The sequence below is a fragment of the Poromitra crassiceps genome, assembly GCF_964638095.1.
Source record: "Poromitra crassiceps genome assembly, contig: HAP1_SCAFFOLD_139, whole genome shotgun sequence".
Classification (NCBI taxonomy): domain Eukaryota; kingdom Metazoa; phylum Chordata; class Actinopteri; order Beryciformes; family Melamphaidae; genus Poromitra; species Poromitra crassiceps.
Genome location: NW_028152225.1, coordinates 351,561 through 367,731, shown reverse-complemented (window position 1 = coordinate 367,731; position 16,171 = coordinate 351,561). Strand labels below are relative to the sequence as shown.

At 42.1% G+C, this 16,171-nt stretch overlaps 1 long non-coding RNA gene across 1 annotated transcript; it reads left to right on the top strand.

The window, feature by feature from the left end:
• The first annotated feature begins 8,482 nt into the window (after positions 1–8,482).
• Positions 8,483–11,968, top strand: LOC310770634. Its single transcript, XR_014552335.1, has 4 exons — positions 8,483–8,647; positions 10,287–10,420; positions 11,001–11,148; positions 11,926–11,968. It is a non-coding gene; the product is annotated as an uncharacterized lncRNA (long non-coding RNA).
• Positions 11,969–16,171: the final 4,203 nt, after the last annotated feature.

Sequence of the window (16,171 nt, the reverse complement as noted above, 5' to 3'; positions counted from 1 at the left end):
TTCCACATGTCCCATGGTTTGGTTTAAATCCTCCGAAAAATCATCTCTATTCAATAAATGTTCATGTAAAGTATTTTTCTCGCCCAAAATTTCATAGTACTTTGAAACTTGGCTCCATCTTTGCCCTCATTTAGCATTGGGTGCATGACATCAAGTGCCCTGCATCAAACCAGTTTTCTGTGAGTGCTGGTGTGAAAACTAGATTTTGGCTGTAAATCTCTATATCAATGGTAAACTTTAGAACAGTGATACTCAACTTGAGGCCCAGGGGCCAGATGCAGCCCCCGATAGGGTGCAGGGTGGCCCCCTGACCATTTTCTAACTCCAGCTAAATTGACAAATATCGCAGTCTGCTTGCCACCCAGGCACTTATGTACTTACTGTAACTAACTTAACGTAACCCAACTAATTACCCTGTGTGCACAAAGTCGACCTGTTTGATTAATTTTCTTTTTGAGAGATCCTTTATTGATTTGTTTGGGAAGAGGGTTTACTCTGAACAGATTTGATACTGTAACTGAACTGAATTGAAGAGGTGAAGAAATGGAATTTCTAACTTTGTACCTCCAATACACTGGATATTGTTTTTGCATTCTGCTTGGTGATTCAGATTTATGCCATGTGGGTTCATGGCAGAGTGTAAAAATCTTAAACATTTAAAATTGTCAGGCTAAATTCCAGCTGGCACCCCAAAAACCTACAATGAGCTACATGTACAGAAAAATGTATATGATTCATGTTTGTTTATAGACCGGCCCCTGGTCTCCTGTCATTTTGCAAAAGTGGCCCCTGGGCAAAGCAAGTTGAGTATCCCTGCTTTAGAGATATCCACAGTATAGTGCAAAAAACCACAAGGGTTTTCATGAGTAAGCTTAAAAAACACATTATCCAAACAAAATACATATATTTTTTGGGCGGAGTGGGTCTTTAACTCCCCTCAAGCTCTGTAGTCAATATGATACCAGCATCTTTACTCCAGCAAAGTCTGCTACAACCTAAAAAATAAGTGCCTCTTTTCACACGATTAAGTGTGAATGCCATTGTTACCTGAGAACTGGGTGCAGCTTCAGAGTCCCTTGGGAAGAACAACGGAACACATTCTCTTCTTTCGGTAAGAAGTGGCCACAGCATGGTCTCCTTCAACCCCTTCCTCAGCTGTCTTACTTGACGGCTAGTTCGCCTAATAACCTACATCACAAATAAATGTAAACCAACCAAAAAGAGATGAAATCATGACATAATACAATAAAAACGATTATGCATCTTTTATTCACACTTCAAATGAGTTAGTGTGAATCAGCACATAGAGGAGAAGACGGTCATATGTCCATCTTCTAGTGCGTTGGGTGAGAGGAGGCAGATCCGCGGCCTGTATTAGTTGGCTGACACGCATGGTCTCCTCCTCAGTCAACTCTGCATCGCCCTCCAGCTGTCAGACAATAGAAAGTAAAACAAAATTTAACATTCACAAAAATAACATTTAGTTCACTGTCGTCGCCAGCAAGAATTTTTAAACACCTTTTTTAGTTGTAGGTAAAATGTTGCTCAAATTGCCGCTTCACACTAGAGCCACAAAATGTCAAGTGATGTGGAAGAGGAAACGAGAGCGGAGTGTTGTCAGTGGCAGGAGGTGGTGGCTTGTTGGGCTGTGTGTACCATTGTCTGCATCATAGAATACTTTTCTAAGGTTTAAATTTTACTCCTAAAAAACTATATTGCACTTTTAAGACACATTTTTCAAAATGGCAGAACACAAACATCAATCGCCATACCAATTGGATGGTGCTGCGGATGTCCAGGTCAGGGCAGTCCTCAATTTGTATCATTGCAGTCTCTTCTGATCCCCCAAAGAGAACATGAATAATTGCAGGACTGAGGCCAGACACACAGGGTCCACCATGCAGGAATGAATGGTCCATCATCCTCGCTAAATGAAAACAAAATGTACCATTTTAATCATTCAAAAAGGTAACAAAAGTTGCTTGCCATTAAAGAATAAGACCAGTGTTCTCTTTTATTATAAACAATAGCCTACAACAACAAAAAAAAACCACAAAGCATTTCTTCTACCGTAGCTTAGTGGGTAGAGAGCCCGTCTGAAAATTAGGTCACCGGTTTGTCCCCCGCTGGAGGTATCCAAAACTTTAGTCTATCGATTCATCAATAGTAACGGAACATCCTAGTCCCTGAACACTCACTGGAGTCCAGCAAATGGTACAATGCCTGTTTATTGAAATTATGAATTATGCTGACAAAAGCAAAAGTACAGCTGTTCTTGTTTTAACCTTTCTTTTTTCAGTTGTAGAGTTTTAGTTATAGGACTTTTGGATTATGGTGTTTGCTAGTTGGACTATATTTAGGTAGTAAAGTAAAGTAGGAGAAATAAATTGTAGCTTTTGGTCTTCACAGGCTATGTTGACAATAACAAAAAAAAACACTGATCTTAACTTTTAGTTGAAAGTAGCCATTGAAACTTGAGCATAGACCTTTCAATAATACATCAACCTACCGGCCACAAAGAACATGTCACACTCAATCAGGGTCTCAGAGATAGATGGTACCAAATGATCTGGCTCGCCATCAAAAAGCCTCGTAACAGCAATGTTGCCTGCACAGAATACAATAGCATTAACCACTTAAACCCTCTATACACAGTAAAGTAATACTACAGTAGTTGACGGGGGTCTGCGCTCTACTTGGTCCGCTTTTCCCCCCCAAATCGCCAACGAAAATTGCAGATCTACAAGCCAACGTGTCACAATGCAAGGCTAGCAATTGTGAGCTAGCAGATCTGCTATTTCCGCTATTTTTTAAAGTAGATAAAAACACAATTAAATCATTATCACAACTATTTGTGTGAAAATCGTCAGCTAAAATAAAATTATCCTGACAGCCCTAATGCCCCTATGCTAGATATGAGTGATGTGTGGGACACAGATTTTCATAAATAAACAGTTATTCATTGTCAACACACCAAGATTCAGGTGAATGCCATCCTGTAACAGGGAAATTATCTTCGAGAAGAAGAACCTGGTCACTCCTTCGCCAAATGCACGATCTCCTATAGGGAAAAGAAAGCTCTCAGGCAACTTTCTTTAATAGAAAAAGTCAGAATTTCTCGAAACATTTACACTTGAGTCATACTGTACCTTCCAGTCTACAAGTCAGAGGGCGTGCCCAATTGTTCTTAGGAACCTTGTAGAAGGACAAAAGTGCTTGATCTTGCTGCTCAACATCGTCCCTCAAGTCCATTCTTAGATGTAGTCCCTTTTCGTTTTCATAGCGTGAACATAACTCTGTCTTTTCAGAGGGCGTGCCCAATTGTTCTTAGGAACCTTGTAGAAGGACAAAAGTGCTTGATCTTGCTGCTCAACATCGTCCCTCAAGTCCATTCTTAGATGTAGTCCCTTTTCGTTTTCATAGCGTGAACATAACTCTGTCTTATAGAGCCACGCAGCTTTAGGGACATCAGGTTCAACCTTCCACCCTAAAGTAAAGATGCATGATGATTGATGACAGCAAATTAAGACAAAACGTTACAATTTTTCTAAAACTCAACATTGTAAACAATAGTATTTCCGAACTTATACTATATACCTGTGGTTGGAGAGGAAGCTGAAGAAACTGAGGCTGATGACATTGAGGGTACCACATTAAGGTCATTGGCGATACTGGAGGGTTCCTCTGCCCTGGCTGATGATGTAGTTGAGGTTGAAGTTGAGGCTGAAGATGTAGTTGAGGCTGACAAAGTTGAAACGTCACTGGAGGGTTCTTCTGGCCTGGCTGGAGAAGCTGAGGCTGAGAACACTGAGGGTACGACGAAAATGACATCTAGTTCGTCTGATGAACTGTGGTCGTTGGCAGAGTCTGCTGCAACACTGGGCGACCTGTAAATGTGTGTCAACAGATTTATTTAATGTATGTCCCAAACTAACGTGAAACATCTCTGGACCAACTTTGGAATGGCATGGCTCAAAAGTGGATCTCTAACTTAATGTGGCCAGCCTGTTTTGTCAGTTATCACAGTTACACCAAATTTGGGCAAGGTTAGAGCCCCATTGACTTCCATTACAAAGTTAAATATTTAAAGTATAAAACGTGGGAGTACTGGCAGTGTGCACGAGAAATTTGGTCAGTCCAGCAGTTTGCAAGCTTAGCTGCGGACACACAAGCTGACCATCTAATAGACTGCTGGAGCCATGCCACAAAAAGTGTATTCTGGGACAGTGTGTAACAAAAAATAAATAAATTTAGAAATAGCAGAGAAAAGGGCAATATCTACCTTGTGCATTTTGTCAGGTGACTCTTCATCAGATTAAAAGGGAAATTCTGGTCACACCCCAGGCATCGCGTGAGAGGCCCAGCTTGTTGGGAAGAGGTATGGGCAGGGGTCTACATTACGGGGGGAAACATTTCACATAATAAAGACTTTTAATTGGCACAACAGATACTATAGATATACAGCACATGATGGCATTGATTAAGTATTTATCAAGCTCAATTACAAAGAAATGTCAAATATTTGGTAACATATCAATAAAACCCTATATTATTAATTACAATTAAAGCATTTAGCAGACGCCCTCATTGACACTTACTTCCAATTCAATACTCCTCTGCAATGGACGTATGTATATCGTTGCCTGTCCAATACCCGTCTGTGGATTTCGCAGATGTTGCACTGTGTATCCCTCTTCTGGGCACGGGATTAAACACAGATCTCGACTGCGTGTAGTGCCGCCAATTCGAAGCAATTCAAACCCCCCTTTGTCTCTCAGTGGCGGAAAGGCAGCTTCTACTTCCATCCTGAAGTACTCCGGATCATTAGCGGCTCCTTAAAAACAAACCAACAAACAAAAACACAGACCAAACTCACAATATGTTAAACTTAACAATTCAATGTTTGTTTTAACGGACAAACAAGAAACACCTTTTAGAGCACTGTTTCTAAACCAATGGTCTGTGGCATAATTACAGGTGGTCCATGAGAAAATGTTTTACAAGTTTATTTTATTTTTGACCTGTGTTAAATGTATAAAAAATAATTAAGCGATATTTCACAAGTTCATTAAATTTAAGAAAACTGTTTAACCAACAGTCGTAGTGTGGGAAAAAGCTTGAAATTAAATAATTTGTGTTAAGGGCTTGATATACTTAGTTGTGCGCTGTGTCGCGCCAAAAAATAGCTGATATCCATGCGCACCGCATTGTGAGCTTGTAGATCTGCTATTGTTGGTGTGTGACACCAGCACACAACCAAGCATAACTAAATATTAATATAACATTTCTAATAAAATAGAAGTGACTGTGGTATGCCTTCTTATATACTATATTGTTGTGTGGTGGGGTGGTCCTTGAGTATTGTTTGAAATATGCTAGTGGCCCAGAGCCAAAAAAAAAAGGGGGGGGGGGGGGGGGTTTAGAAGTCAATTGGCTTTAGAAGACTGCTTCTAAACGGTTGTTTCACGCAAGCAGTATCATTTTAACAGCGCCGGCTAAATTACTAGCTTCACTAGGCGGACTATCATATCTTCGGATCTTCAATCGGAGGTCGGGTAGGGGTAGGAGAGCTTTTTTAACAGCATTTTCCACCTATTGAGGATTCGAACGCTGTGTGACAATGACTGCTGTACGAGAATATTATCAGAGTACAGTAGCAGCATCATGTTATGGGGCTAGGTCGCCAGTGTTGCCAACTCTTTTCCAAGCTAAGGCGCTATTGGCGCCTAAAGGCAAAATCCGTTCAATTCAACACATTTACATACACCCTGGTCAGAAAATGGACCCAGATTTGGCGCTAGGCGCATTTTGGAAATAAAGTCGACAAATGTGCTAAGTTGGCAACACTGTAGCGTTAGTTAGCTATCCAGCCCACTAACGTTAGCTAGCCTAGGCCTGATTATAGCTACTTGTCGTGTCCGACTAGGCTAGGCTATTTAATGTTAGCTAGCTAGCAAAACAGACTGGCCGCCATTAGCTCTAGCTAGTACACTTACCTTGAGTTGGATTCATCATTGATAAGCGTGGAGAAGCATCAGCTTGAGCTTCACCAGCAATGACGGGCTGTCTGTCGGGTTGAGGAGTCGCAGGCATGGCTTCTAAAAGTTGTGCTGCCTCTCTGAGGAGCTCTGCCATTGATTTACCGCTCTCAGCCATCTTGTGTAGTGTGTGTTCTCGTTCAATTCTCTACCTCTGTCCACAATACTGCCGTGACATGAGGTTACTGCGAATCCCCTCTGCCGCCTCGATCATATCTGGCCAATCAGATGCAATCTTACTGCATCACGGCGTACCAATCACGACAAGCTTTCATGCCGGCGAATGGAAACAGACAAAGAACTTGGGTTAATAAGAACCGAAAGACTATAGACCAATTATACGCCTACGTCACAATGACAACAAAGCAAGCTGCGCGCGCAACGTGTAGGCAGAAAGTCGTTAGCCCAGCATAGACAGACAGCGAAAACTCTGTCAAAGCCCCGCTGTCAGGACTGCTCTATGCCCATCTGCAACACACAGTTATATTTTAGTTTTAAAATGCAGTTCTCGGCTTACTACCACAGCTTATCGCCTGGTGATAAGCAATGTTATGCATCGAAATTAACGTTGTTTAATGGGACATGTCTTACAGACCCATACGCACTGGCGCTGTCAATTGGCCAAGCCTAGTGGCCGGCAATACATATCGTGCATTCCTTTATAACTGGGGATAGCGTAGATAATTATTCTGTAACTTGCAAAGATATATTGTTATGTTGATAATGCACACAACTCAATGACATTATGTAACGTTACTTGGTCGTTAACTAACCGAGCGATGTGGCTGAGCAGCCTACAGCTACAGGCAGCTTACCTGATTATGAAGAGCACTACAAAGTCGGGCATTTTTAATGATGTCCTCGTTCCAATCAGTTCAACTTAATAATGACATTATTTAACGTTACTTGGTCGTTAACTAACCTAGCGATGTGGCTGAGCAGCCTTTCAGTTCAGGCAGCTTACCTGATTATGAAGAGCACTGCAAAGTCGGGCATTTTTAACGATTTCCTCTTTCGGCTTGCAACCAAAGACACCTACGGTTAGCATTAAAAGCAGTATGAGTTGACGGGATTCGGTAAAACTTTACTCCTTGCTTTGTTGATAGTGTAACAGACTGTGTTGTGTTGTGTTCTATTGCGTGTGTGCGAGGCTAACCGTAGGTGTCTTTGGTTGCAAGCCGAAAGAGGAAATCGTTAAAAATGCCCGACTTTGCAGTGCTCTTCATAATCAGGTAAGCTGCCTGAACTGAAACTAGGCTGCTCAGCCACATCGCTAGGTTAGTTAACGACCAAGTAACGTTAAATAATGTCATTATTAAGTTGAACTGATTGGAACGAGGACATCATTAAAAATGCCCGACTTTGTAGTGCTCTTCATAATCAGGTAAGCTGCCTGTAGCTGTAGGCTGCTCAGCCACATCGCTCGGTTAGTTAACGACCAAGTAATGTTACATAATGTCATTGAATTGTGTGCATTATCAACATAACAATATATCTTTGCAAGTTACAGAATAATTATCTACGCTATCCCCAGTTATAAAGGAATGCACGATATGTATTGCCGGCCACTAGGCTTGGCCAATTGACAGCGCCAGTGCGTAGGCTATGGGTCTGTAAGACATGTCCCATTAAACAACGTTAATTTCGATGCATAACATTGCTTATCACCAGGTGATAAGCTGTGGTAGTAAGCCGAGAACTGCATTTTAAAACTAAAATATAACTGTGTGTTGCAGATGGGCATAGAGCAGTCCTGACAGCGGGGCTTTGACAGAGTTTTCGCTGTCTGTCTATGCAAAGCTGACTGCTTTCTGCCTACACGTTGCGCGCGCAGCTCAATGTTGACAAGCTGTATAAGGGGTCTATAGACTACTCCATTGCAACAGCAGTGGCCAGTAATATCCGCCATTCTGGACCGTAGGTGACTGCCGTAATGAGGCCAGTAAATCGTCCCGCAGGACAAATATCTAGCAAAATAACGTCTAACCATATTCTCTTTCCTGATGTTGTGCCAAAAAGTGATTAGCTGTAGGTTGTGTCGTGGTTCTGTGCTGCTTGCCCACGGTGTAACGGTCCAAAATGGCGGCCGCGCTGTTGTAAAAAAAGCATCGTATGTCAACTCTATCAATCCAAATTCTTTGAAACAGATGACACAGCATCGACGTAACTTTCAACTCCAGTAGGTGGCGGTAATGCACAAAAAGCTGTTTGCCGCCATAAAACAATAGAAGAAGACGTAACTTCCGCCTTTACGTTCGGGACAGCATGGCGTTAGCAGAACTCGTTTCAGCTCTCAATACTTTAGCAGACGATTTAGAGAATCATCAAGCATCAGCAACTGATGTTTGTGATAGGGTGAAAACCATCTCAGAGAGGGTGGAAGAACTTTCTGCCTTCACAGGTCTGGACACCTCAGGTGTTCTAATTAAATTGACACAGGTGTTACAGGCTCTCCCAGTGGCAAGGCGAGTAGGAAGACCTACCATTGAGATACCCGCCGAGGCTATAGAGTGGTACCTTTGTCATGGTTTCAAAATTCGAGAAATCGCGGCCCTGTATGGAGTCTGCAAAAATACCATTCTCAATAAAATGCAGCAAAATGGTCTAAGGTAAGAATTCTTCTACCACTCTGTAATGTGTGCTTTGCCTTGTCTAGTGTTGAAGTGATGTAGCCTAGTCCTGAGCTGTTTCTAGGTAGTCTCTTGCCCTGTTGGGACTCTTTCTGCTAGCTATGCTAATAGCTAACAGGAAAAGTCGCAACGGGGCAAGGTGTAGAGGCCATTTACACCTGGCGTTAACATGCGTTTTCTGTCATCAGATTGCAATCATATTGTGTTTTATCACTGGACATGCCAGGTGTAAACACCCCCAAAACGCATTGAAGAAGGATTGCAATCTGATCGGCCAAACCACCTCCGGAGGTGGTCAGGGATGCATTGTGTACACATTGAACACAAGTGTAAATGCAATGTGTCCTCTCAATCTGGATACAGCAACTTTATGCGGATTGAGAGGACAACCATTTCTGCAATCTGATTGCAATCAGATTGCAGAAAATGCATGTTAACGCCATGTGTAAATGGAATCAGGCTGAAGTGATAAAATACAATCTGATTGCAATCTGATGGCAGAAACCACATGTTAACGCCAGGTGTAAATGGCCTCGTAGTCTCGTACATGAAGCCCGATTTATACTTCGTGGTGCGATGGTATTTGGGCATTCTTATACCTCTGATAGAAACCTCTGTTGTCAGCAAGTTACATAGCCTATTTCAGCAAAACCCTATTGCAACAATGATTTACCTTACCTGTTATGTCTGGGGTCATCTTAACGTCTACTCGTGCTTTTGTGTGCCACCCCAGACGGATCCGCTCGCTATGCCGACCACCCGCAGTGCAGACGGCCCACAATGCCCACAGCCCAACACATTTATCACTCTCAACTCGTCAAGCGTCCCACGTTCGGTTTAGGGTTATGTGTGGGGTGGGAGAGGTTAGGTTTAGGGTTAATGTCTGGGGTGGTTTAGGCGTGGGGGTGGGAGAGGTTAGGGTCCCGGGGAGTAAGCATGGGGGGTGGGAGAGGTTATAGGTTTAGGTGTGGGGGCTGGGAGAGGTTAGCTCCAGCCGGTCCACCGACACGCTGCACGGCGCCTCGCTCAGCTAGTTCTGCTTGTGGGCTATCGGCATTGCGGCCTGTCGTCACTTAGCGGCACCCCCCAGACAGTTTTAAGTTGGTCACCAGAACCAGTGATGTGTGTTTTCAATGAATCTAACATGGTTAACATGGAAGAATCTGGAGCACACGGGTCACTGGTGAGAAGGTTTCTTTAATAGGCTAAGTGCACCAACATTTCGACGCAACGCGTCGCCAGGATGAAGACGCGTTGCGTCGAAATGTTGGTGCACTTAGCCTATTAAAGAAACCTTCTCACTAGTGACCTGTGTGCTCCAGATTCTTCCTTTGTTGTGATATCCTCCTGTTCTGAGAAGCACCAACCTCCCTCTTTTGGGGAGCTGAAGCGCAAGAGATTTCCTTCTTCATGGTTAAAATGGAGTTTAAAGTTCAATGGGTTTATAGGAGGGGGGCGTGTCTGATGAAATAAATATCACATATCTAAATATTGAATCAAGCAACTTAAAACCTGCCAGGGGTGCACACAAAAGCCCAAGTATGTTGTTAAATTGACCCCAGAAGTGTTTTAACGTGAAATATCCCTTTAATATGGACCTTGTTTTCTCCTCTGTTAGTGTGTCAGCCATGTATTCAAATGTCACAGATGCGCAGCTGGATACTCTGGTGCTAGAGATCCACAGAGCGCACCCACAGTGTGGATACCGCATGATGAGAGCGTATCTTCGCACAAGAGGTCATCTCATGCAAAGTAGGTTACTTGTTAAAGCATCAGTCCTCCCATATAGAGACACTGCATGTAATAGGCCACGCCCATCACGGGGGAAGAGCTCCGTTCATTTCCACACACCAGCGTCATTTTCCTTGAATTAAACATAGCTAAAAGCTGTTGTGTGGTTGGCTGCGCAGAAAACAAATGTAAAAAATCGACAGTTAAAGTTTTTTTGTACTCCTGAGCAAAACAAGGAAGCCATTGAGAATTGGCGAGAAGAAAAATGTGGATCTAGCTGTCAAGAAGTAAGTTGGAGTGTTCATCTTCCGTATATACGATCTTTTGATGCAACACGCAACCATGCACGTGACATAGGAGAACGCCAGGATTGGACAGGAGTTTGTGTTTTCCCCCGTCTTGGGCGTGGTTTCTGAATGATGACGCGTTACGCAGTGTCTCTATGATTGCATCCCATTAAATATTCCACCATTTCAAGATAATTATTTAATCTAAATAATTAATAGATTAATCACAAGTGTTATTATTATTATCCATTCATAGCCTATCGCATATTCTGTCATACAATTCAATTACATCTCTTTCCCTTTACCATGTCAAGTTGCAAGAGTGCGCAAATCACTCCAAAGAGTGGACCCAGAGGGCACAGAATTTCGAGCTCTGGCCAACCGGACACTATATCGCCGGCAATATAATGTTGCAGCACCAAATTTCATGTGGCATATAGACGGAAATCACAAATTAATCCGGTAGGTAACCCCTAAACCCTTGTGTGGCCTTGCCTGCCCTGTAGGTGTGCGCACAATGTCTCCCTCTGTCTCTCTCCCGCTCCCTCTCTCTCCCTCCCTCTCCCTCAGTCTCTCTCGTGAGCCTCAGGCTGATTACATCATCACTGATGATGTGTGTGTGTGTGTGTGCATGTCTGTCTCTTGTGTCTGTGTGTGTGTGTGCGCGCACGAGTGTGTGTATATGTGCATCACTGATGATGTCACAATGCCTCTGACATCACTGATGTCATCACTGATAAACTGATGTCACCATTTATGACATCACTGATGACATCATCACTGTGAATTTATGACATCACTGATGATGTCATCAGTGGGACAGAGACACAGAGCCCCAGCTCCCACTGATGTTGCGGACTTTGTGGTCCTGTTAGCTTATGTGGACTTTTTACTGCAGAATAACTGTTACTGTTCCAGTGAACTGCACCTTATGTACATTTTTGCATAGGAAGCTATTTTTGCTTTTGCTAACCTCATGTACAGTACATACCTGCTACTATGCTATGTATATATCTCTTGATTAGCTGACCTCTCTATCTCTACCCTCCTCTTTCCTTTTCACAAAAACTACAAAATGGTGGCGCTTGCAAGAAAAAAAGATTTTCACCCACTTCTTTAAACATGTAAACCTGTGATGTGACACAATGGATGTGACAATAAAGTTGATTCTGATTAAAATTTTAACCTGAATCTTTGGTCAGTTTACTCATGCTAACCTTTTTTTTGCCTCAAAATAAGCTGGCGATTCGTCATCCACGGTGGGATTGATGGTTTCAGCCGCTGATAGGATTTTACTCCTCAAATCCCTGGATACGTGATAAGATCTCATTTTTTCTTAACCAATAAGCAAACATTTCTTCATTAAGTCCAGATTGGATTCAGCAGGAGAGGCGGATATCTCACCATGGAGGCCCAGCTGATGTGAAAATATGCAATTACAGAGATGATCTTATCATTTGTTAATTCAAATATATCTTTGATTCCTGAAGTACACTTGTAGGTCCCTGAGTGAGCTGCTGTGAGTTTGTAAAGATAAACTTTCTCCCTTTCTGACAGGAGACATGGTGGCTTTGGGGATTAACCATTAGAGGGTTCAGTGGAAATTGAACAATGTTTTGTGTGTGACAAGCTGTTATCTTAAGCTATGTTTATGGCAGGTCTGGGAAACGGATAAGCTGTGCAAGGATGTCACTCATATGACTGCAGATGGAGACTTCTTCATTCCAAGACAGAGCCTGCTTTTAGGAAATGAAACTGCAACCCCAGAATGTTACATTTTGTACAGGCTGCAGAATATATAGGTCACAGTGCAGTAAAACGTTCAGTTAACAGAATGGCAGTAGTCACATGTTTAAGCAGAAGTGGGGGGGACATTCCAGCAAATGCCCGCAGCAGGCAGAATCTATGTGAGAAGGTTTTTAACGTTTTTTTTCCCTAAAAGGTTTTACCAGACGTCATATAGGCCATGGTAGGTTAACTTTGGAGCAGAGGTCACGGAGATCTGCCGGACATGAAAGCCATTCCCCTGTAGGACAAATGGATAGGAAAACAGCACTAAATTAATGAGTGATGTTTTTACTATGCGTTGACCTTTCCCCCCAGAGAAGACAGGATCTGCTCTAAGGACACAGCCCATGTGAGGAGAGGTCCCGGGTTCGAATCTCAGACGGCCCGGCGTTGGTCTTTGGGAATATTAGATGCTCAGTAGAATATATTGGTTATCTTATGATAGAGTGTGTCTAGAACAGTAATGGAATGGTGTCAGATGTTGTATTTTGCTGTGTTTTGAATAACCTCAAACTTGCATTACTTGCTACACAATAAGGGAGCTATATAATATTTAGATAAATATCAGCCTATTATTACTACTGCAACTATAGAATGGAAAATAAATGTATAGTCAAATTAGTTAATAATTGGTAATTGATAAGAGTTTCCTCCTCCTGATTAAACAAGGTGAGGTTTTCTCTGATTTGTTGAATTTAACTGAAGGAACCAATCCTCTTCTCTTTTTACACTCAATAGAGTGGTTTTAGACTAAGAGGTAGTGGTTTGGGCTGTATGATGTTTAAATCCAGTTCAGACTGGGATTAACCCATGATTAGCTGAATTTGATCTTATCCAGGATGTAGAATTAGTTTATATAGTCTAAAGTAATCATAGATAAAGTGCTATAGGATTTCTAAATAGGTAAATAGCTAAATTAGCTGACCAAATTATAGGAGTTGAAAATAGGAATTTAAAGTAAATATATTGACAGTTGCTTTGGTAGACAGGGAAGTAAATAGGTAACTATTTCAAGTGAGGGTTAGTCTGTGACCTCCAGTGGAAGCCAGGTCACATGATGCGGACCAAGAGGAGGAGGAGAAAACATGCCTGCATAGGAGTGACAGAAGGGAGAGATCATATGACCACCAATGACAGCCCAAGCAGTGAAGGATGTCCCCAGATGGAGGAGGAACCTTCGGGGAGAGACGCCCCCAAGAAAATGCACTTTAAAAGCCCACGCAAAATATTAGAATTGGTCGGTTTACAAGGGTCTATTTTTTGACCTGCTTCATATCAGCTGTGAGGGAAAGACCACTGCAAATCCACCTCGGAGATCTCTGAATGGGGTAATATAACTTGACCTGCCTTTGTACCACTATGCAATATTCTCTATATAAAATAATGTTCTAAATATCAGAATTGCTTGTTGTATTGGTTTTTCATATATCTGGAATAATTGGACACACTGGAAAGCAGGGGCGGTTTTAGCATCAGAGCTTTGGGTGGGCTCAGCCCACCCAAAGGTCATGGACCGCTGACCCCCTAGGGGGGTCCGGGGGCATGCCCCCCCGGAAGAAAATTTTGTACAGTTTCAAGTAAAAATGGATCAAACTGGCGCACTTTGAGATCAAAATGAAGAGACTAGATCTATGAAGAACTACACACATCAATATCTTCTTTACCGTTCTGTGGTTTTACAGCGATGAAAAAATAATTGTTTCCCTATATATACTATATATATTCTGCATACAGGTTCTATATGGTAGAATTATGCTTGCATAAATAATACCAAAATCACTTCAGGGGAGTTTCAAGTAAAGTAACATTTTGCTTTGTAGGCAAAACAAAAGTAAAATTATATCAAAAGGGAACTTCCTAACTTATTGGCTGGAATAATATTCCGACAAGATAATAATATACTGTAAGCACTAAAGCAGGAGTTTGCAGTCAACTAGTTGAAATTAATATGTGGCAGTATTTGTGGGGGTCAAAATCTATGTAGGGTGTACCACCACAAATAGATCAGTGTATGGGAAACACTGACTATTAAATTGTGTGACTAGAAAGACACCAATAAATCTGAGAAAATGTACTTTAATTTTGAACAACAGCACTACAACGGTGGCATTACAAATGGTATTATGAAATTATTGTGGGAAAAAACAAGATCTGACTGGTTGGAAGTTGGTAGGCTACCACCACCACAGCGTGCAAAAATAGGGAAAGAAGGAAAGAAAAGGGAATAGCATGCCATGCACGCATGTTAAGCTATCATCATCATCACATCAGACAGGCTGTGTAAAGCAGCCACTTGCGATTCTGAAGGGCTTAATTTCATTCAGATAACAAGGGACCCGTTTGAAAATATGTTTGTCACTTATGCCCATATGTTTCTCAAAAAACATTGCATCCATTTACACCCACTTAACTGTGAGCTAGCATGACATGGCTGGCTGGTGCCATGGTAGCCTACCTACCTTCCTCCAGTCCACCTGTTTGTCTGGCAGGCACAGCCACAAGTTCTTTTGTTTAGCCTACGAAACAACGTTACGCGCTAATTTGCATATCAATATGCGCTAATTAAGTAACTACTAACGACTCTGACTGCTCAATGCTCACCTCACAGTTTCATTGATCATGAGTGGGGAGAACGATTGTGTGGACTGTGGAGGACCACTTCGCTGCTGTACTGTGTGTGACCTGTGTGAAGTGATGTGGGATTAGGCAGATAGATGGAGGAGGGAGCGCCTGCGCAGCCGCGGTTCTAGAAACTTTTCGGGTGGGCTAAACCCCCCTAAATGTTTGTCTCAGCCCACCCTAAGAACATAGAGGGGGGGGGGGGGGGGGACACGCACACAGCGCATTGAGTGTAGTCAGAAACTGCTACTAATGACCACCATGGATTTGGAGAGGGAAAAAAAAATATATATATATATATATATATTTTTTGCCTCTATTTTTTTGGGTGGGCTGAGACTATTTTTGGGTGGGCTAAAGCCCACCCAAAAACGGCCTAGAACCGCCCCTGCTGGAAAGGTATTAACATATGTCACACCTTCTGATTGGAGTGGGCTGTTTTAATTAGGTTGAACGAGCTACAGAAAAATACTTTCCATCAAATGGTGACCCCTCCGCGATGATGATCCAGAGAAAAAAAAAAGTAAGCATTCTGATCAAGCATTTCAGGAAAACAGTGGTTTAACATCCCGGGAAAATATCAATATAGGGTTTACGGATTACCTTTTTCATAAAAATATCTGCATTGGCTATTCTAAATTATTGTTACACTAACTGAATTCCACAAATGCTGTAATTTATCAATCAAATTTAGGAACCGGTACAAAGCTGGTCAGACACGTGTTTTGATATTTTGGAAAGATTTGTAAAGTGACCGAGCGCGTGTGAGAGGCGTGATTAACCTCAAGACCATTTGCCCATGACCGAGCGTATGTGAGGGGATAACAGTCATTTTCTCAAGACCATATAGCTCTCGAATGCATGTGAGGGATAATAGTAATTTTCCAAGATCATAGCAAATATATACAGAACCGGCGTGTTCTGGAGAAGTCCGCTTTGTACAGAGGGCATTAATGCTCAGGTTTTTGCATTTTATTGTAATATATCTCTGAAGGTTTTGCTATAATATGAATTGTGAAAAAATCAGCTATAGAAAAGATCATAAAAGATTATTTTTAATGGGGAAGAAATAACACAG